The following is a 20056-nucleotide window of genomic DNA, read 5'->3' as shown; positions in this document are numbered from 1 at the left end:
GTGGTGGAACAGCTCCTCTCCTGTATACTTGGTGGTGGTACAGCTCCTCTCCTGTATACTAAGTGGCGGTACAGCTCCTCTCCTGTATAGTTGATGGTGGTACAGCTCCTCTCCTGTATACTAGGTGGCGGTACAACTCCTCTCCTGTATACTTGGTGGTAGTACAGCTCCTCTCCTGTATAGTTGATGGTGGTACAGCTCCTCTCCTGTATACTAGGTGGCGGTACAACTCCTCTCCTGTATACTAGGTGGCGGTATACCTCTTCTCCTGTATAGTTGATGGTGGTACAGCTCCTCTCCTGTATACTTGGTGGTGGTACAGCTCCTCTCCAGTATACTAGGTGGCGGTACAGCTCCTCTCCTATATACTAGGTGGACGTACAGCTCCTCTCCTGTATACTAAGTGGACCTGCAGCTCCTCTCCTGTATACTTGGTGGTGGTACAGCTCCTCTCCTGTATACTAGGTGGCAGTACGCTTTCCCCCTCTCCTGTGTACTCTCATCTAACCCATCGTAAATTAGCATTTCATATCAGGTCAAGAGAAGGGAGCTGTGGTGTTATCTCAGAGCACAATACATCACTTCATCTCCATTGTGAGGACACAGCTTGTAGAAGACTCCATCACCCGCCCTGTGTATATAACACTCACTGCTCAGGAGGAGCCATTGACCCTCATCTTAAGGAAAATGGCCGCCTCTTATCATTGTGTAGTTTAGACAGCTGCGTAAACTTCAGGCCAAGACCCGGAGAGAGACGACACAGAGCCAAGACTAGCACAGATCCCTCAGGCAGTATCACACATAATAGGCTCAGATACACCGGCTGAGCAGGCAGTATCACACAGGAAGGGCTTAGGATATGTTCACACAACTACTTTCTAGCTCCTTGGATTTGTGTCATGTATTTTACTCGCTATCATGGATGCAGATTGGCCCTATTCAATGGGCACTGGTGGATGGCGCTTTCCAGGTGATACACTCTGAAAAAGTGTATCACCTATTCTGAATCGATTTGATTAATTAATTAAATTGATTGATTCTGAATTATTTGAATGTGTGATATATATAAAAAAAACGTCAAAATACTAATCGTGAACCATCAACCATGGTGTAAAGTGAGACTGGCTCAGTTGCCCCTAGCAACCAATCAGATTCCACCTTTCACTTTTCAAAGAGTCTGTGAGGAATGAAAGGTGGAATCTGATTGGTTGCCGGGGGCGACTGAGCCAGTTTCACTTTACACCATGTTTGATAAATCTCCCCCAAAAGGCTTAGATACATGACTAAAGATGGAGTATTATGGGATAAATTTAGGTATAGTGGCGCTGTAGACAGTATCACATATAATTAGTTTAAGTACAGCAATTCAGCTGCACATTTTTAGATATGAAGGTTAGATACACCAGTTTAGCGACAGTATCACACAGGATAGGCTTAGGTATAGAAGCTCAGAAATAAGCATCACACATGATAAGGTTGGATACAGTATCTCAGCGGACAGTATCACATGTGACAGGCTTAGAAACATTGGTGCAGTTAACCGTATCACACATGAAATACTTAGATACCTGGCTCAGCAGACAGTATTATATATGATTAAATACACTGGCTTGACGGACATTATAACTCATAATACGTATAGTGACAGCAGCTCAGCAGAGAGTATCACACATAATAAGATTAGATACACCAGCTAAATGTGCAGCATTACATACAGAATGATTGGGCTAAGGAGACAGTATCACACATAATATGATAAGATTAGATACAGCAGCTCAGCAAACACTACCACACATGACAGGCTTAGATACATCACATCAGCATACAGTATAACGCATTATAAGGTTACATGAAGCAGGCTCCACAGACAGTATCATACATGGTAGGCTTAGATACACCAGCTCAGTATCACACTGCCCCTAGAGATCATTTATATGGCCACATCTGCCCTATATACAATGACTAGGTATACCCTGCACATTTGGATACACTGCTACTCGCTGTGTAGACTATGGGAGCGCTGCTCTGGCTGCGGATAATGATATTCGTGGAGCCGGAGTGTTACATCTGTTGTATCCACACTCTACATAATTCATAAGGACGGGGCCAGATGAATTTCCAGGGGACGGACCTGAGATTCCATTCTTTGTAAATCAAACCTGATTTTGCCGGTGTCACAGGATGACAAGATTAATCAGGAAATTGAATTTATAAGAAAAGATGTGCGGTCTGCGGCGGTATTAACACTGCTACATAATGCCTGCTGACAGAACCAATATCTCAGCGCAGGACTCCACGTAAACTGTGTCTGGAAACATCCCTGGGAAGACAATAATAAGGCGGAGGGTCATTTACATCTTACATGTTATTATGACTGAGGTACTGAGCATAAAATTGCCTTCCCTTTAAAAATTTTAAGGGAAATTCCACTTTTCCCCCCATATACATAGTGCCATCTGTTCCATATGTTCCAGGCCCATCCAATGGTTCATATACCCTGCACACTACCAGGAAGCTGCCTGATAAGCCAAGACTGTTTCCTTTGTTTCTCCCTTTATGTCCTCCCAGTCTTGGCAGAACTGTGACCATGTTATAGGGTCAGGAACATCTATGCCCAAACAAATGCTGAAGGAAGAACAGGATGGGCTTGCCAGGATCTGGGAATCTCTGGGTAAATTAAATGGTCCCCGTTATTTCAATTTCCCCCCATGTGATAGCATAAGTGATCCCTATTTTTTTATAAATCACTTCATTAGCCATAACTATGATTACTTATCCCAGTCTTGGCCACTTGGTGTCTCCCTTCTCTACAGTCTCCTGTCCACTGGCTGTTGTTAGGGGAGTTTTGTATCTAGCAACAATAATAACAAGACAGATTACATAAAGTCAGGCTTAGTATCTCCTTTGTGCTCTCTAAAGAAGAGAAAGCTATTCAGCAGCGTCTGTGAGTGTCCTGAGGATCTGCACTGTCTATACACGGTCAAATAAAGGTTTCCCTCTTATCTTGCAGCTCAGTGCTTAGAGTAAGGGGCCTATTCCACGGAGCGATAATTGGCCGATTATTGCTCGGTGGAATAGAGAAAACGATCAGCCGATGATCGTGTCATCGGCTGATCGTTTATTTAGGCCCAAACCTATAATCACCGGTCACCCACAGCACATCGCTGTGTGGAATAGCGATGCGCGGTGAGCGACCAATGATTCAAGCAGCATACATTACCTAGCATGGCTTCTCCTCCGCTCCGTCTTCATCCCGATCCCGCTCGCAGCAGTGGCTTCGGTGCCGCCTGACTGAGCTGTCAGACCGCTCAGCCAATCACAGGCCGGGACCGCCACTGCCAGTGATTGGCTAAGCGGTCAGACAGCTCAGTCAGGCCGCTCCGGAGTTGATGCTGCGAGAGGGACCGTGATGAAGACGGAGCGGAGGAGAAGACCTGCTAGGTAATGTATGCTGCAAGGACATCGGTAACGATATCCCTGCAGCCCTCACTAAACGATCATCGGGCCGTGGAATAGGCCCAGTAAACGAGCGCCAATCTAGCAGCTTGGCGCTCGTTTACATTAGCCGTTCCTTTCTTTGCTGCTGTTTTCTTTCCTTTCTGTCATAGCAAAGCCAGTGCATCATTAACCCCTTCTCCGCCCATCTATAGCATTGTACTGAACAAATCTCCCCTTAGCCCAGTGCCAGCCTCTTCAGTGCTTAAGTTAACCTTTTCCTTGCTGTTCTGCTGCTCTTTCCCCTTTCTGCATACATCCGTGCATCAGTAACCCCCTTCTCCCTCTATAGTAGTGTACTCTGTGTTCCGTGTACTCTTACCAGCACTATGCCACCATCTAAAAGCTACTTTTTTCATTTGGGATGTTTTTTGGCCCTTTTCATTGTTGTTTTTTTAAACAGCAACGCCATTCAACTAGGACAATAGTGGCATCTTTTTTTTTTACCTATTGTCATCTATTACGTCGCCTTATGTAGAATTTATACCATTTAGGCCTTTAAGAAAGCTAAAAAAAACTAATAGCGGCCACATAGGTAGTCACCCAGCTTTCCTCGAAGCAGCCAGAATTAACAAATAGCACTGACAGCCTCTTTGCGCCTCGGACACAGATCTCTATTTGCCCACATTATAGACTTCAGTTATTGTTCAGCCTGCGTGGTGACTTCCCTCTCTCAGCTGGAGTCACTGTCACTTTGTATAGAGGGAGGTGTGAAGAATAAGAGCCAGAGGGGAGATAAAGGAAGAGGGGGTGGGGTACGTGGGGAGATGGGATGATGAGACAGCCTCCGCCATGACTTAAGATCGCACGAGCCAGGGTCAGCTGTGTAAGTTTTCCCCGGGGAGAGCATTGCCCAGCCTGGTGTAGATGGCGGTGACAGCAGGCCCGGGGTGGAGAGGTGTGCCCATTTGTCACCAAACAAAGGAGTCGGCCTGGAGAGGGTGTCATTTTTATATTGCTCAGCTCATCTTCAGTCCCACATGGGAGGCGGCGAGGTGACCCGGCCTGCGCCTGATCAATACTTGTAATTGAGTCTTTGAAGTCGCTGTGATTGGTAGACGCCGCCTTGTTAATATCATCCGCCATCAAGGGGGGATCTCGCTCCGGAGGTCATTCTGATAGATTCTCATTTGTGAGCCCCGGCCGCAGCTGTCCACATGTTAACCCCTACACCACCGCAGATTGCCTCCATACAAAAATACTGGGCTCTGTACTGAGCGGTCAAAGACAAGAAACCTCTATCTGCTCTAACCTTTAACTTCTTCATTCGGAAGGCTGAGCAAGCCAATTGGAGTAGTCACCCAGCTTTCCATGAATTCTGAATAATGTGCCTTGTTTTGTGCGAGCTGAGCCATAGTTCAGGACCTTCTGTACTACACAGTTGATTTTTGGGAAATTTGTGGACAATCCCTTTAAGAACAATTTATTACTTTATGGTATTATAATGGTGCTGCGTAAAGATCAGGATTACATCATATTGTAGTGAGTAGAGCTGAGCTGCAGTACCAAAAGGTGCCTGTGGACAGGTGTGGCGTTTTTATAGAGAAAGTCATCCTGTACAGCCCCTTTAAAACAGATTCATTATTACGGCAGCCTGGCACTGAACAGTCCCCATCTACTGACGACCATATTCTTACATAGCTGTTGGTAGCTCTGATAGGGAACAAAGGGCTGGATATCCTTCCCTGATGATAGATGTTAGGGGAGTCAATGACAACCAAACACATTAGCTTTGCTGCATTTTGATATTTTTTCCCTAGACTTGAGTACCAATCACTAACTTGTCCCTAGTCCAGATTAAGGAGGAACTCTGGATAGGGAAAATAATTTTCTATTAAAAAACATATTAAAAGTTATATAGATATCACTATATAATATATCACTGTGTCTGGGCAGTTCGGCCTCACTGGAAGTTGAAGAAAACTGGCCTCCCTGCAATCCACTCTGACTCCTGCTCCCTCAGCTGCTGTCCCTCTCCTCAGAAGATAGAGATCATGTGACCTCTGTCTCACATTTAGTTTGTTTGCTGAGCACAGACTGACGATACAGATGTAAAAGGGGGCCTGGGGCTGTGGGTCATGGGTGGGGTTTATGGGGAGGGAGAAACAGGACGTTCTGAGCATGTACCGTGAAGACTACTGGGAAATGGTAGTCTGATAGCAGTGCAGGGGAACCTCAAGAGAAATTGTACAGACAAAAAACGGTATTAGAGAAGCAAGACTACTGTAAAACAACATGAAGAGTGTCGGAAAGGTTTGGAAGTTTAAAGTTGTTTTTTTTTTCTTTTTTTTAAAGGCTACCGGGATTTCCTCTATAAGTCCAGGACAATCCTGTGAATTGGCCTTTAATAGGGGTGAGCTTTATGTAAGCCTTACCCCACTGGTGTAGCTACCAAAGTGGTAGACCACGCAGCTGTTATGAGGCCTGCGTGGCCTGTCCCGGCAAGTCGTGGTCTGCCTCTATGGGGCTGCTCACACCAGTACCCCCCTTCTCCCCCGGACAGCTGCCAGCCCACACTGGCACCCACCCCAACACCGCACAGCCGCCAGCCTGCTCTAGCCCACTGACCCGACCCTGGGCAGCCGCCAGCAAGCACTGTCCCCCCACCCCCAGACAGCTCCGGGGATAAAAATCGGATTGAGACACCTCTGGGCCTAGAGAAGTCGAAAAACCTGGACTGATGATGTGACCGAATGTGAAAATCTGCCCTTTCAGCCTACAAAATCTAATGTGTATTTCTATCTTCAGCTACAGGCTAGTACTGGAACAAGTAGTAACTAGTTTTAGAAATTCTTCAGTAGACTATCTAAATATACGACCACCTCTATGGGCCCCTACGTTGTTGAATCTCCTGATCACGCTGTCCACCCTTGGTGTCGTTGATCATGTTGCATTGGTTTGGACGACTGCAATGGCCGATATGGACTAAAATGTGTATAGTTATTTCTATGAGACGATCAATTTATCTAATGTGTATGACTATGCTGAGATCCACTTCACTTATCCCTAACCAATCACGTAGCAGAATGTGGTCATAAAGAACAAAAGGGTTTCCTTACACAACCTGTGGTCCAAAGTGTCTTACACTGAGAAGGTCATTGCCCCGTTTTGGTAGCAATTGGCTGAAACACATGCTGGACCCACAGTATGCAATTTTCCCGTCAGGAATTTTCTCATCAGTCTTGACCTTCTATAAGTGAGCACACCATGGTCGATCGAGGCAGCAGTGTTTAATAAATCACAGACATATTCGAGATAATTGACCATCTCAATAGGGGCATTTTTGGATCTATGGTTGTCTACCCCTGCTCGTATATTATGAAGGCCTGATGGCAATGTCTTCTCGACACTCAGTGTGTGACCAGGGAGGAAGGGGTTAGTTCTACCATGATTTTGCTTTTGTTTACCCTCAGAACATGGGGGTCCCCTCAGGGAACGAGGGCTGCAGCTGTTCGTTCAGTTGCTCCAAATTTCTTCAGAGAATCGGTTGGACACGGTAGCATCGCTTCCCAGCAGGGATGCATTAGATCAAAAAATAGGCAACATCAGAGTGAAAAATCGAGTGAAGGAGTGTGAAATGGCCATCCGCCATCCAAGGAGATGAATTTTAATAAACGCTCCACTGAGCGGGCAACCATCGGACTCTCGTAGCTTCCAAGTGCAGAAGACGAGTCACTGGCTCGAGGTGGACCTCCCTGTCTCTTGCTGTGGTCTCTAAAAGCCAATGTTTGCTAAAGCTTATGACCCTCTCAAACCACTGCGTCGCCACAGCCCCAGGAATGAGGAGTAGAAGGGAACACAGAGGGGGGCATGGAGATTGAACCAGTCGCCTGGCTGAATATTTACTGTGCTGGGGATAATGTCTCGACGGGGGCAAGATGTGTCCGAGGAGCTTCTCAAAGAGGCAACCTGAGATCCGTAGGTAAACATTCAGGGATATTTAAAGAATTGCAAATCAGGAAATGTTATGAGTCGCGGCTGTATATTCTATGCGGAGACGGTAAAACGATTCCGGATTAGATGCTGGATGAGCCGAATGCTTTATAACAAATAGAATTTCCTAGTTTGGGATGTGTAAGAAATACGTTCGGCAGATGTGACCTTTAGAACAATGACAAAGTTGAGAAGAGACGACTGATCCATCTAAATCCTAGTCCCGCCATACCCTGTGCACACGGGATGTCGCCACTTTACTTTTTCGTATTTAATATCAACAAGTAACCCTCAAGTCAAGCACATATTTGCCCATAGAATAAGGATCTCGCAATGCACTGCCTGCCTGTTGGGCTTCAGCTTTGTAGCTAAGGTAAAGAAGCAGAGCTGCAGTATAAGGCATGGAGCCCATGATAAAACTTGGAGCATGTGATTGGTCCAAGTCTATTTGGGTAGGGTAGGTTTACACCAACGGATTCCGTAGCTCGCACCCGTTCACGGCTGCTCGCCTCTCCACCCATGCCATAGACACCATACTATGCACGGGCGGATTCCGCATTACGCCGAAAGGGTAGGTTCACACTACGGAACCACAGCGGAGAATTTCCTATGGATTCCGTAGCTCGTAACCGTTCACGGCCGTGATCCTTTTAGCTGGCTCCATAGATTCTTTGGGCTGCCCGATTCCGCTATCTGCTGAAAGAATTGACATGTCAATTATTTCGGCGGAATGCGGAATCCGCCCGTGCATAGAAGGGTGTCTATGACACGGGCAGAGAGGCGCACGGACGTGAACGGGTACGAGCTACGGAATCCTCCGCTCGGGTTCCGTAGTGTGAACCTACCCTAAATGTAAAGATGAGACAACAGTGAAGCTGCAATCATCTGATCAATGACCTTGTAGGTCTATAAAGAAGGTCAATGTCACGCCCTTCATTACAGACGAGTCCTTTATTACCTACCAGTATACAAGTAAAGGGGTTTATGATCTTTCGCCACATATACACATAAGCAGGAGCATACATACCTCAGTGGCAGCCTGGCTAGCCCCTATATAAGCTGGCCTTAAAAAGGTCTAGAGGTGCCAGTATGAAGCCATACCCTAATGGACAGTATCTTTGTAAAGGACAGGGTTAGTGTGGACCTGTGTGACGTAACACAGGCCGGGGAGGGACATCTGTGAGGAGAAAAGAGACCTCCCATGGAGTATTAATATATTTCTGATAACCTTGTATTCAGGAAACATTTAAGCAACAGTGCCAACTAGTGTGAATGTAACCATTAAGATTGTGTGCCTCATCTGAGAATTGCAACCATTGAGGCTGATGTGCCACTATATATAAAAAAGCGTTATGTAAATCTGATCTCTTTACAATTTACACATTACAATGGGCAGTCCTATTTAAAGAGGAACTATAGAGGAGACAGAGCATGTTACAAGAAAGATTGATAGATAGATAGATAGATAGATAGATAGATAGATAGATAGATAGATAGGAGATAGATAGATAGGAGATAGATAGATAGATAGATAGATAGATAGATAGATAGATAGATAGGAGATAGATAGATAGATAGATAGATAGGAGATAGATAGATAGATAGATAGATAGATAGATAGATAGATAGGAGATAGATAGATAGATAGATAGATAGATAGATAGATAGATAGAAGATAGATAGATAGATAATAGATAGGAGATAGATAGATAGATAGATAGATAGATAGATAGATAGATAGAAGATAGATAGATAGATGATAAATAGATAGATAGATAGATAGAAGATAGATAGATAGATAGATAGATAGATAGATAGGAGATAGATAGATAGGATGTATGCATAGAGAGGCATCAGGACATCAACCACTTTAGTTAATCCCATAAATGACCAGACCACCTGCTATTCTTCCTACAAGCAGCTGACTCCTGTGACTTACATGTCGGCTCCTTTAAGAGATAAGACAAGCAGGGAAGTGTCCCCGGTCTCTCTGGTGCTATTACAAGCTCATGAACAATGGAATTTATTTGTCACATCTCATAAAAATCCAATTTCCCCTCCTCCCCTGAGCCGCAATGCTGTAAACATAAACAGGGCCCAGGCCAGGGACCCCCTCCTCATCCTCATTGCTCCCCCAGCCCCAGAGGTTGCATGAAGTGTGTGCAAAGCAACAGATGAATGTACTGTGAGGAGTGTGAACATTCTGCCGCTGCTCCCGGCCTTCTGGGACGTCCATTGTTACCATTGATGGCATATGGTCACCATTGTGCGCCACACAAAACCTCCACTTAATGCTCATTCAGCTCCATGGTCCGGCCTGATCATGCCGACAGACTGGCTTCTCAGTATGTTCATTCCAAGAAGAAGAAGAAGAAGAAGAGGCAGGGAGGGGGGGCAGTGTCCTGAAGAGGCTGCGTGAGTGGTCTCCGAGCCCGGGCACAGCTGGACTAGAGAACCGTTTTAGCAAAATGAATGAAATTCAATTGTTTGCCCAAGTCGGTTTCATTAGATATTGAAAGGTAAAGGACTGATTGAGCTGGAACCCTCTACACCGCACAATCACAGGCGGCAGAACGTCCCCATGGAGAGAGAGGCGCATGCCAGACCGCTACCGTGAATTCTGCTCGCTTTTAGTCTATTTATAGGGGCTCAGAAAAGAACATCTCCCCTTTAAATTAACAAAACAACTATATTGCATAACCCCCCCCCCCCTTATTGTAGAAGGGTTGTCACTCATCCTTTGAGCGACCCAATATGGACTCTTCTTCTTAGACAAGGTTTGCTTACCTACCAATAGACATGGGATTGTTTTAGCAACAGGGCAACAAATAGGCGGGTCTTATATTTCCATAAAAATTCCAGGAAATTCCTTGCTTGAAAGTGTGTGGAGGGGACGAGAATGTAAACTGTTCTGTCAAACATTAAGTATTGCGCTATGCCGAGGTAGCTTGTGTGGTGTTGTGGCTGCAACGTGGGTGCAGGGTCACTTGGGCACTTGTCACGGTAGCCTGGAATGGCACTGGGACCCACCTTACCGGACAAACGGGCACTGCATTCGAAGTTCTGGCTAGCCAAAGTGTAACCTGGTGTGTATGTACAGGTGCGGAATGATAGACCAGAGTCCAATATCTTAAACAGGGTAACGTGCGATTACTAAAAATCTTCAGTGCAATACAGTAAGAATACGTTGGTAACTGTAGGTGTAACTGTAGGTAGTAGAAGTAGACTGTGTAAGCAAGCATAGAGTGGAGTAGTGCAGCATCTTGAGGGCCTTGTTGTGTACTCTGCCAAGATAGCGTAGTTGAGGATACAAGAAGAAGATACTCGTACTCATGTATAGGTTCTTTCCTGATCTGACTGTCTTTTTCCCTATAATTTCGGGGTACCCGTCCTGCTAGGGTAGTACGATGTCCCAGGTCCCTGCGCTTGGCTGAGCAGACTTTCCAGGGTTTCCCAGAATAGCTGTGCATTACAGTAAGATATGTAGGCTTAATCTGCAGCTTTGTCCTACTGGGGTCAGTACCTAGCCTCAGGTATACTGCTCTGAGTAGTGCTAATGGTATCCCTGGCATGGACAAGGTGATCCTCAGAGGACGTCCTTCCTGCTGAGGGGTCTAGTTCTGCATGCTAGTTATTCTTTAAGGAGTTACTTTGCCTTGGTGCATAAAGAACCTAGTGGCACACCTGTGCTGGGACATTATACAATGTTCCCTTAATTGCAGGAAGCTTTAAATGAGCCTTCCCCCAAACTAAGTTAAAGGAAACCTATCAGAACGAAAATACTTCTTTACCATGTTATAGAGCAGGAGGAGCTGAGCAGATTCAGCATAACCTGCAATTTATTGATGGAAATCCCTGTTCATTTTAGGCTTAGCCCAAAATGTGAAGGGATGTTGATTAACCCCTTCCTGCATCCGAACATAACTGGACGTCCTGATGCGGGTGGGGGCGTTCAGAGAGGGGTCGATCCTGGGTGCTATCTGTAGCCCGGGACTGCAGCTATTAGCGGGCGCAGTCCGATCGCTGCGCCCACTAATTATACATTTAAATGCAGCTTTTTAAAACTGACGGCTGCATTTAAATGTATTATGTCCCCCTTTCTCTGGTGTAGTGGGGGGATCATCCTCCCCCTCCCCCCATAATGCGGTCGTGAAGGGGAGATCCCTTCTCTTTACCGGGGCCGGGGCTCATCATCGCACTGACGCTAATCCCGGCTCGGCAATCGATGTGTCTGGTCTGCTATCACCAGGTTAGACTAATTGTGCAGAAGATGGCGAGGATGAAGGTATGTCTCTTAGATGGCTCAGTAAGACCGTAGGAGCACTACCCTGCCCCTATAGCACCGATCTGCCCCAAGCTGGCACGCCCCTTTCTAATGATAACCAATGGAGCAGGCCAGATTGTCAACGTGGGGGCGGGGCATTGCTCCTTACAGTCAGAGGACTTACTGGTTTTGCAGTAGATGCCACAGTCTGCAGATATCTCCAGATTTCATGTGTTTTTTCTCTCTGATCATCCCTGATCATAACCAAACTAAAGAAAATTTTGAGTAAATCATAAAAGGTAACTATTCTGCAACCTGAATCAATACAGCTGGATGGAGTTTCTCTTTCAGACCTAAATATGTTGTCGTATATATCAATATTTATGGGGAGTGGAAAAAGACTAATGTTCTGCAATTCCCTTGGGAGGCCAGTAACGTAATAATCTGCAATCTATACAGGATTATATGCAGCATGTGTTAATATATGAATGAGGTGGGTGGGTAGAAACCAGGAGATGAGTACAGAGGCCTTAAAGGGAACTCGTCACCATGAAAATGCTACCTAAGATATCGGCATCATGTTATAGAGCAGAAGGAGCTGAGCAGATTGATATATAACTTTTTGGGAAAAGATTTAGTATAACTTGCAATTTATTGATTGAAAGCGCTGATGTTTCCATGCTAAAGAGTCCAGTTCATTGAGTGACACCGCCCCCAGGACTCCTTATCACAGAATGATCGTGGATTTCAATCAACAAATTACAAGGTATACTGAATCTTTTCCCACAAAGTTATATATCAATCTGCTCAGTTTTTCCTGCTCTTTAACATGATGGTGATAGCTAAGATAGCATTGTCTTAGTGACAGGTTTCCTTTAAGACATCTTGGGTCAGATAAGTAGAGTCCTGGGACGGAACTAGAAATGGCTAGGCCCCGTAGCAAACTTTTGAATGGGGCCCCCCGGGGCCTGCGCCGACACCCCACTCCCCCCTCCCAGCCATCAAGTGAAGTCATCAGTGACTATCAAAGCAGTTATTGAAAGCGTTGCTGTAATTGGAGTACCCTATGCTGTGTCTGTGTCAAAAGTTACTGATCACAGCAGGTGCTGAGACCTGCTGCAATCCTGAGATACAGGTGGGCTAATAGGGAGTGTGCGGCAGTGTGTTCCTACCGCCAGATGGCGCATTGTCCAACTCTTAAGCCCCTATTACACGGGGCGATCAGCAGGAGCAATCGAGTGCCGATCTGTCAGGTCAGATCTCGCTTGTTCTTCGTTCCCTGCTTGCTGCCAGTGGTATTACATGAACCGACAGCAAGCTGGTAAGAGCTGGATGGGGGGGGGGGGGGGGGGGGGGGGTGGCGACATAGCGGCGGTCTGCTGCCACTACTCCTATTACACGGAGCGACGGCAACAGATCGTTGCTATTCAGATAGTCGGTCTTTCGACATGTTGACAATGATCAGCCGACATCCTGCATGCATTATATTACAGGAAGTAATTATTGACCAAATACCGCCGATAGTCACTTCGAATAATAGGGCCTTTACGCTTCATACTAATGAAGTGAACCTTCCGCACTCTCCCCCCCAGCTGTTTCTTGGGATCACATTGGGTCTCAGCAGTGAGACGATCTGTGGGATCACCATGCACCCCTGCCCTGGTGTGCGTCTCAACTCCTTGATAAAGGCAGGTGCCGAAATGCGCACAGGGGTGTGTGGTGATCCAGGGTATACTGGTATATATCACTGCATAAGAGGTCATCCATTTTTCTGTGTAATTTTTCACTTACTCAATCATTTGCATAGAGCACTGGTCACTTTATACACACTTGGGACTTACAATTAAATACATTCTATGCTATAATATACAATCATTTAGCAGCTATTATTAAAGAGCCGCTGTTGTTGTAACTTTCAAAATCTAAATCAACAGTAGTTTGCTATTTAAATTCATTATTTTTTGTTGTTGTTATCATGCTGTAAAACAAAGCTAAACTTACCAGAAATCCAGGTCCAGTCTCCTGAAGGCTGATATATAACAGCTATACTTACTGTATCCAGGTTCAGTCTCCTGAAGGCAGCTATATAACAGCTATACTTACTGTATCCAGGTCCAGTCTCCTGAAGGCGGCTGCTATATAACAGCTATACTTACTGTATCCAGGTCCAGTCTCCTGAAGGCTGCTATATAACAGCTAAACTTACTGTATCCAGGTCCAGTCTCCTGAAGGCAGCTATATAACAGCTATACTTACTGTATCCAGGTCCAGTCTCCTGAAGGCGGCTGCTATATAACAGCTATCCTTACTGTATCCAGGTCCAGTCTCCTGAAGGCTGCTATATAACAGCTAAACTTACTGTATCCAGGTCCAGTCTCCTGAAGGTTGCTATATAACAGCTATACTTACTGTATCCAGGTCCAGTCTCCTGAAGGTTGCTATATAACAGCTATACTTACTGTATCCAGCTCCAGTCTCCTGAAGGTTGTTATATAACAGCTATACTTACTGTATCCAGGTCCAATCTCCTGAAGGCGGCTGCTATATAACAGCTATACTTACTGTATTTAGGTCCTTTCTCCTGAAGGCTGCTATATAACAGCTATACTTACTGTATCCAGGTCCAGTCTCCTCAAGGCTGCTATATAACAGCTAAACTTACTGTATCTAAGTCCAGTCTCCTGAAGGCAGCTATGTAACAGCTATACTTACTGTATCTAGGTCCAGTCTCCTGAAGGCAGCTATATAACAGCTATACTTACTGTATCCAGGTCCAGTCTCCTGAAGGCAGCTATATAACAGCTAAACTTACTGTATCCAGGTCCAGTCTCCTGAATGCTGCTATATAACAGCTATACTTACTATATCCATGTCCAGTCTCCTGAAGGCAGATATATAACAGCTATACTTACTGTATCCAGGTCCAGTCTCCTGAAGGCTGCTATATAACAGCTATACTTACTGTATCCAGGTCCAGTCTCCTGAAGGCAGCTATATAACAGCTATACTTACTTTATCCAGGTCCAGTCTCCTGAATGCTGCTATATAACAGCTATACTTACTATATCCAGGTCCAGTCTCCTGAAGGTAGATTTTCTGACTGCTGGCTGAAAAAAAAACAGACTAAACAGAATTCGGGCTAGAATAGAGAGTCACGGCTCAATGTGCCCATCAGTCACATGACTGTCTTCTCTCTGTGAGAGCTCAGATGGCCTGGAATACGTAGGACTTCCTGTTTTCTGACTGTTTCCTGTATTTTGAGGAAAAAAAAGTAAGAAAACAGGAGGTGCCGTGTTTTCCATCATAGCTAAAAAAATAATGAATGTAAATTCCAAACTTGCTGTATATCACATCTATTGATGATTTAGAGTTTGAAAGTTATAACAACAGTGACACTTTAACCCTTTGAGGACCAGGCCCAAAATGACCCAGTGGACCTTGGAAATTTTCATTGTTGTGTTTTCGTTTTTTCCTCCTCCCCTTCTTAGAGTTCTAGCACTTTCAGTTTTCTATCTACAGGGCCATGTACAGGAGTAGTTTTACTTTGTAATGGCGTCTTTCATTCTACCATAACATGTATGAGGGAACCCCAAAAATATTATTTCTGAAGATATAAATTGGTGAAATCGTAAAAAAGGGTGTTCCTGTGTCTACGTAATGCACTATACAGTAAAAGCGACATGATACCATTATTCTATAGGTCAGTCCAAACACAGCCACATGCAGGTTTACACAGAATTTTTTTAAAATAAAATCCTTTTTTTTTGCAATTTCTTATTAATAAAACAGGCCTTTTGTGACGCTTATAACGGTTTTATTTTTTCACCTATGGGGCTGTATGGGGTGTAATTTTTTTCCTACATAATCTCTAGTTTTTATTAATACCATATTTGTGAAGATCGGATGTTTTGATCACTTTTTAATACTTTTTTTTATATATAATGTAAAAAAAAAATCGGTAATCACTCTTTTTGTTTACGCCGTTCGCCGTTTGGGATGATGACTGTTATATTTTAATAGATCGGACAACTACGCGATTGCTGCAGCCTGTCATTAACGGTGAGGCCCACCTGCTATAAAGCGTGCTCCGCTCCAGAACGCGCTTCATAGCTCAGGACGTACCGGTACGCCCAGGGTCGTCTGGGGACAGACTTCCAGGGCGTACCGGAACGTCCTTGGTCGTCTAGGGGTTAATAGCAGCTGCTGCAGAAACTCTTTGGAAGCAGAGCGTCAATCACCTGATAGATACTACTTAAGTGCAAAATGGGGCAATATATAGGGGTAGCATCTTTCATGTGTAACGGGGTGAGGGTGGGGGGTTACAACTAAAAATCAGAGCTCAGCATACATAGAAACAAACCTGTTAATCATTTGAGACACTGCTGACACACACACAAACACACCCACACATACCACTGACACAGACACTGACACACATACACACACTCCACGTATACTTTATTTAACCATATTCACAGTCAGCAATGCAAGGTACAAAATAGGCAACGAACGTTTCACGCTTAGTCGCGCTTCATCCTCCCCCTGCCTACTGTTCCTGCCTCCTCCCCCTGCCTACTGTTCTTGACTCCTCCCCCTGCCTCCTATTCCTGATTTTACTCCCTGCCTCCTGCTCCTGACTCCTCCCCCTGCCTCCTGTTCCCGACTCCTCCCCCTGTCTCCTGTTCTTGACTCTTCCCCCTGCCTCCTACTTTCTGGGGTCTTAGAGCATCTGCCTTACACACAGAAAAGGAGTCGGGAGACAAGGGGGAGGAGGCAGGAGATGTACTTGCCACACTATGTCCTGGTTAAGCAGTCAGCCTTAGGGTAGAGGCCTGCTTGCAGTCTGTAACCCTTAAAGTTATGGCACTGTAGGCAGAGCTGGCCTTAGGGTAGATGTCGCTCTCTGCAGAATTTGCCCCCCCCCCCCCCCTCAGAACCAGCAGGACATGAGACAAGAATGCATACAGGTAGTGCGCTCATATACTGTGTACGGAGAGCACCGCTAATAATTTTTATCACCCACATGAACCCCTTTAAGGACATGCTCTAAGTCTCCTCACACAGTATGATGCCTCCTGTAGTGCCCCGCACACAGTATAATGCCCTCAAATTGCCCCACACAGTATCAAGTGCCACAATACATACATAGTTATCTCATAACATTATTACCACCATACAGTGATTACATTTTGCCTCCATACTGTCAATGAACAAAACAGAAAGATATTACCAATGATACCACTAATAATACCGCCACACTATGACCACTATTGCTACCACTACAGATCCTATAGGAGAGTGCAATTATATCCCACAGGGGGCATCTTCTGATCAGAGTAGTTCACTTTTCTTTTTTCTATCCATCCAGCCTGGGACATCTTGAAGTCTTCTCCTAGCCATGAATCCTCTCTGCAGAATCTTCCAGAGAAACAGTTTAGGCTCCTTGCTCCAGCACACATAGTAGTTAGGTCCCCTGTGCCCCTATATAGTAGCTAAGTCCCTTTTTGCCATCATAGAGTTTTAAGGCTCACCTGTGCCTCCAAATAATAGTTAGGTATGCTCTTTGCCCCTATATAGTAGTAAGGTCTTTATATAGTATAGGCCCTTTTGTGCAGTCCTCAAATAGTATAGGCCCCTCTGTGCAGTCCCCATTTAGTCTGAGGCATCGCTGTGCACTGCAATGTATTATGAGACCTCTCTCTGCAGCCCACAACTAGTATAGTCCCCCTGTGCAATCCCTATATAGTATCAGGCTCCCCTCTCTGGAGCCCTTATATAGTATCAGGTGCCTTCCTGTGCATCCCCCATATGGTATCAGCACCACCAGCACCCAACACCCTCCATTTAATATCAATCCTCTCTGCAGCATGAGCCCCACCTGCAGCCACCATATGATATCAGTCCCCCCCCCACACACACACACAGCCCCCATGTAGTATTAGGACCCCTAAATATCCCCCTTCAGTCTCCATATGGTATCAGTCCCCCCGTGCAGCCCCCATATAGTATCAGGACCCCCCCAGTCTCCCCCTGAAGGCTTCATATAGTATCAGTCCCCCCCTGCAGCCCCATAGTGTCAGGACCACCAGTCCCTCCCTGCAGCACAAGATGCCATTGGCTTCTCGCAATCTTCTCGCTTCTGTCAATCACACTAGTGTTTTTTTTTTTATTTCTGCACACTGAGACTATATTGAGGGTGCAGGGGGAAGGGGTGGAAGCAGGGTGCCCTATCAAACTATAAGCATGTCATCAGATATGCTTATAGTTAAAGGGGGTGGTGCAGCACCCGATGGTGGCCCTCTTGTCCGGGTTCACTGGTATCCCCTTTGCTTGACACACAAGTCGCACACCCCTAAGACCCTGTCAGGTAGTAGGTGGGGAGAGCACTGTTCTGCAGATAACTAGAAAGGCCAGCGGTGTAATAATCTGCAGAATATATCACTATGTATCTGTCAGTAGGTAGCGAGGACACACCAATGTTCTGCAGATCACTAGAGAGGCCAGTGGTGTAATAACCTGCAGGACCTATCACTATGGATGTGTTTGGATGTAGAGGGAGTAAAGACTTAACACCTGAGATGATCCAGTGTGCCAAGGCCTCGAGACGTCTTGAGTTGGACCCGAGCAGCTCTTATCGTCTGCCATCATGTTGTCATCTAGAATAACACAGCCTCTCCAGATATTCAAGGTCTGCTCTTGTGCGGAGCCTCATCTGGTTCCCTCTATTGACTTTGGGATTGAATTTTCCTGTAGAAGTCGGCAGGAGAGCAGCTGCTCCGCTGCCTCGCACACCCCACAATAATCTTGTGTGCACACACGGATCTGTTTGCACACTTTGTTTCAAAACATGGGCCTTTGTGGTGCCGCCATCTGGGTTCCTGGACTGGCACCCAAGTAGGCAGAGTGGCAGCTCGTCGGCTGCCGGAATAAATCACAGCAGAATGTTCTATGATCATTATTATTATTATTATTCTTATATACTGAGGAACACTGACGGGCGTCTGAGCGGCCCCCGGTGGCCATTTTCCCCAAACGTTATGCAAGGGCACATTTTTTAATGTGGCCGTTTAGATGCATCTGACTTATGTAGGTTTCATCCTGTTTTCCATAACATCTGTTACTCAAGGTTGGCAAACACTTTACATAATGCATTGGTGCCAGGTGGGCATGCCATAGAGTCTGGAAGACATGGTAGTGGAGAACAAGTTGCCCGTAGCTCTGCATGAGAGAACGCCCCCTCTGCCCCCACACGTTCAGCTTCTTTAATGGACTACCCAGAAAGGGAGAGACATACATATATTATACATATATTATTATAGTAGTTATATTCTTGTATATAGGAGCAGTATTATAGTAGTTATATTCTTGTGTATAGGAGCAGTATTATAGTAGTTATATTCTTGTATATAGGAGCAGTATTGTAGTAGTTATATTCTTGTATATAGGAGGCAGTATTATAGTAGTTATATTCCTGTATATAGGAGCAGTATTATAGTAGTTATATTCTTGTATATAGGAGCAGTATTGTAGTAGTTATATTCTTGTATATAGGAGCAGTATTATAGTAGTTATATTCTTGTGTTAAGGAGCAGTATTATAGTAGTTATATTCCTGTACATAGGAGCAGTATTATAGTAGTTATATTCCTGTACATAGGAGCAGTATTATATTAGTTATATTCTTGTACATAGGAGCAGTATTATAGTAGTTATATTCCTGTACAAAGGAGCAGTATTATAGTAGTTAGATTCTTGTATATAGGAGCAGTATTATAGTAGTTATATTCCTGTATATAGGAGCAGTATTATAGTACTCATATTCCTGTATATAGGAGCAGTATTATAGTAGTTATATTCCTGTATATAGGAGCAGTATTATAGTAGTTATATTCTTGTATATAGGACCAGTATTATAGTAGTTATATTCTTGTATATAGGAGCAGTATTATAGTAGTTATATTCTTGTATATAGGAGCTGTATTATAGTAGTTATATTCCTGTATATAGGAGCACTATTATAGTAGTTATATCCCTGTATATAGGAGCAGTATTATAGTAGTTATATTCCTGTATATAGGAGCAGTATTATAGTAGTTATATTCCTGTATATAGGAGCAGTATTATAGTAGTTATACACGAACTGGAGAGAGTGGAACGGCTGCACATCCCATCTATGGCTGATACTAATGCCGCTAGGCCTATATTAAAAAATCAACACCAGAGTGTCTGTATATGAATTGATCAAGCCATATTGCCCCGTGTACCACCGCGCAGGTCCTCTGGTCCACACGGGTCAATATGGCTTGATCAATTCATATACAGACACTCTGGTGTTGATTTTTAATATAGGCCTAGCGGCATTAGT

This window comes from Dendropsophus ebraccatus, chromosome 13 (assembly GCF_027789765.1).
Source record: "Dendropsophus ebraccatus isolate aDenEbr1 chromosome 13, aDenEbr1.pat, whole genome shotgun sequence".
Classification (NCBI taxonomy): domain Eukaryota; kingdom Metazoa; phylum Chordata; class Amphibia; order Anura; family Hylidae; genus Dendropsophus; species Dendropsophus ebraccatus.
The sequence above is the reverse complement of the archived record's forward strand: the minus strand, read 5'-3'. Positions refer to the sequence as shown.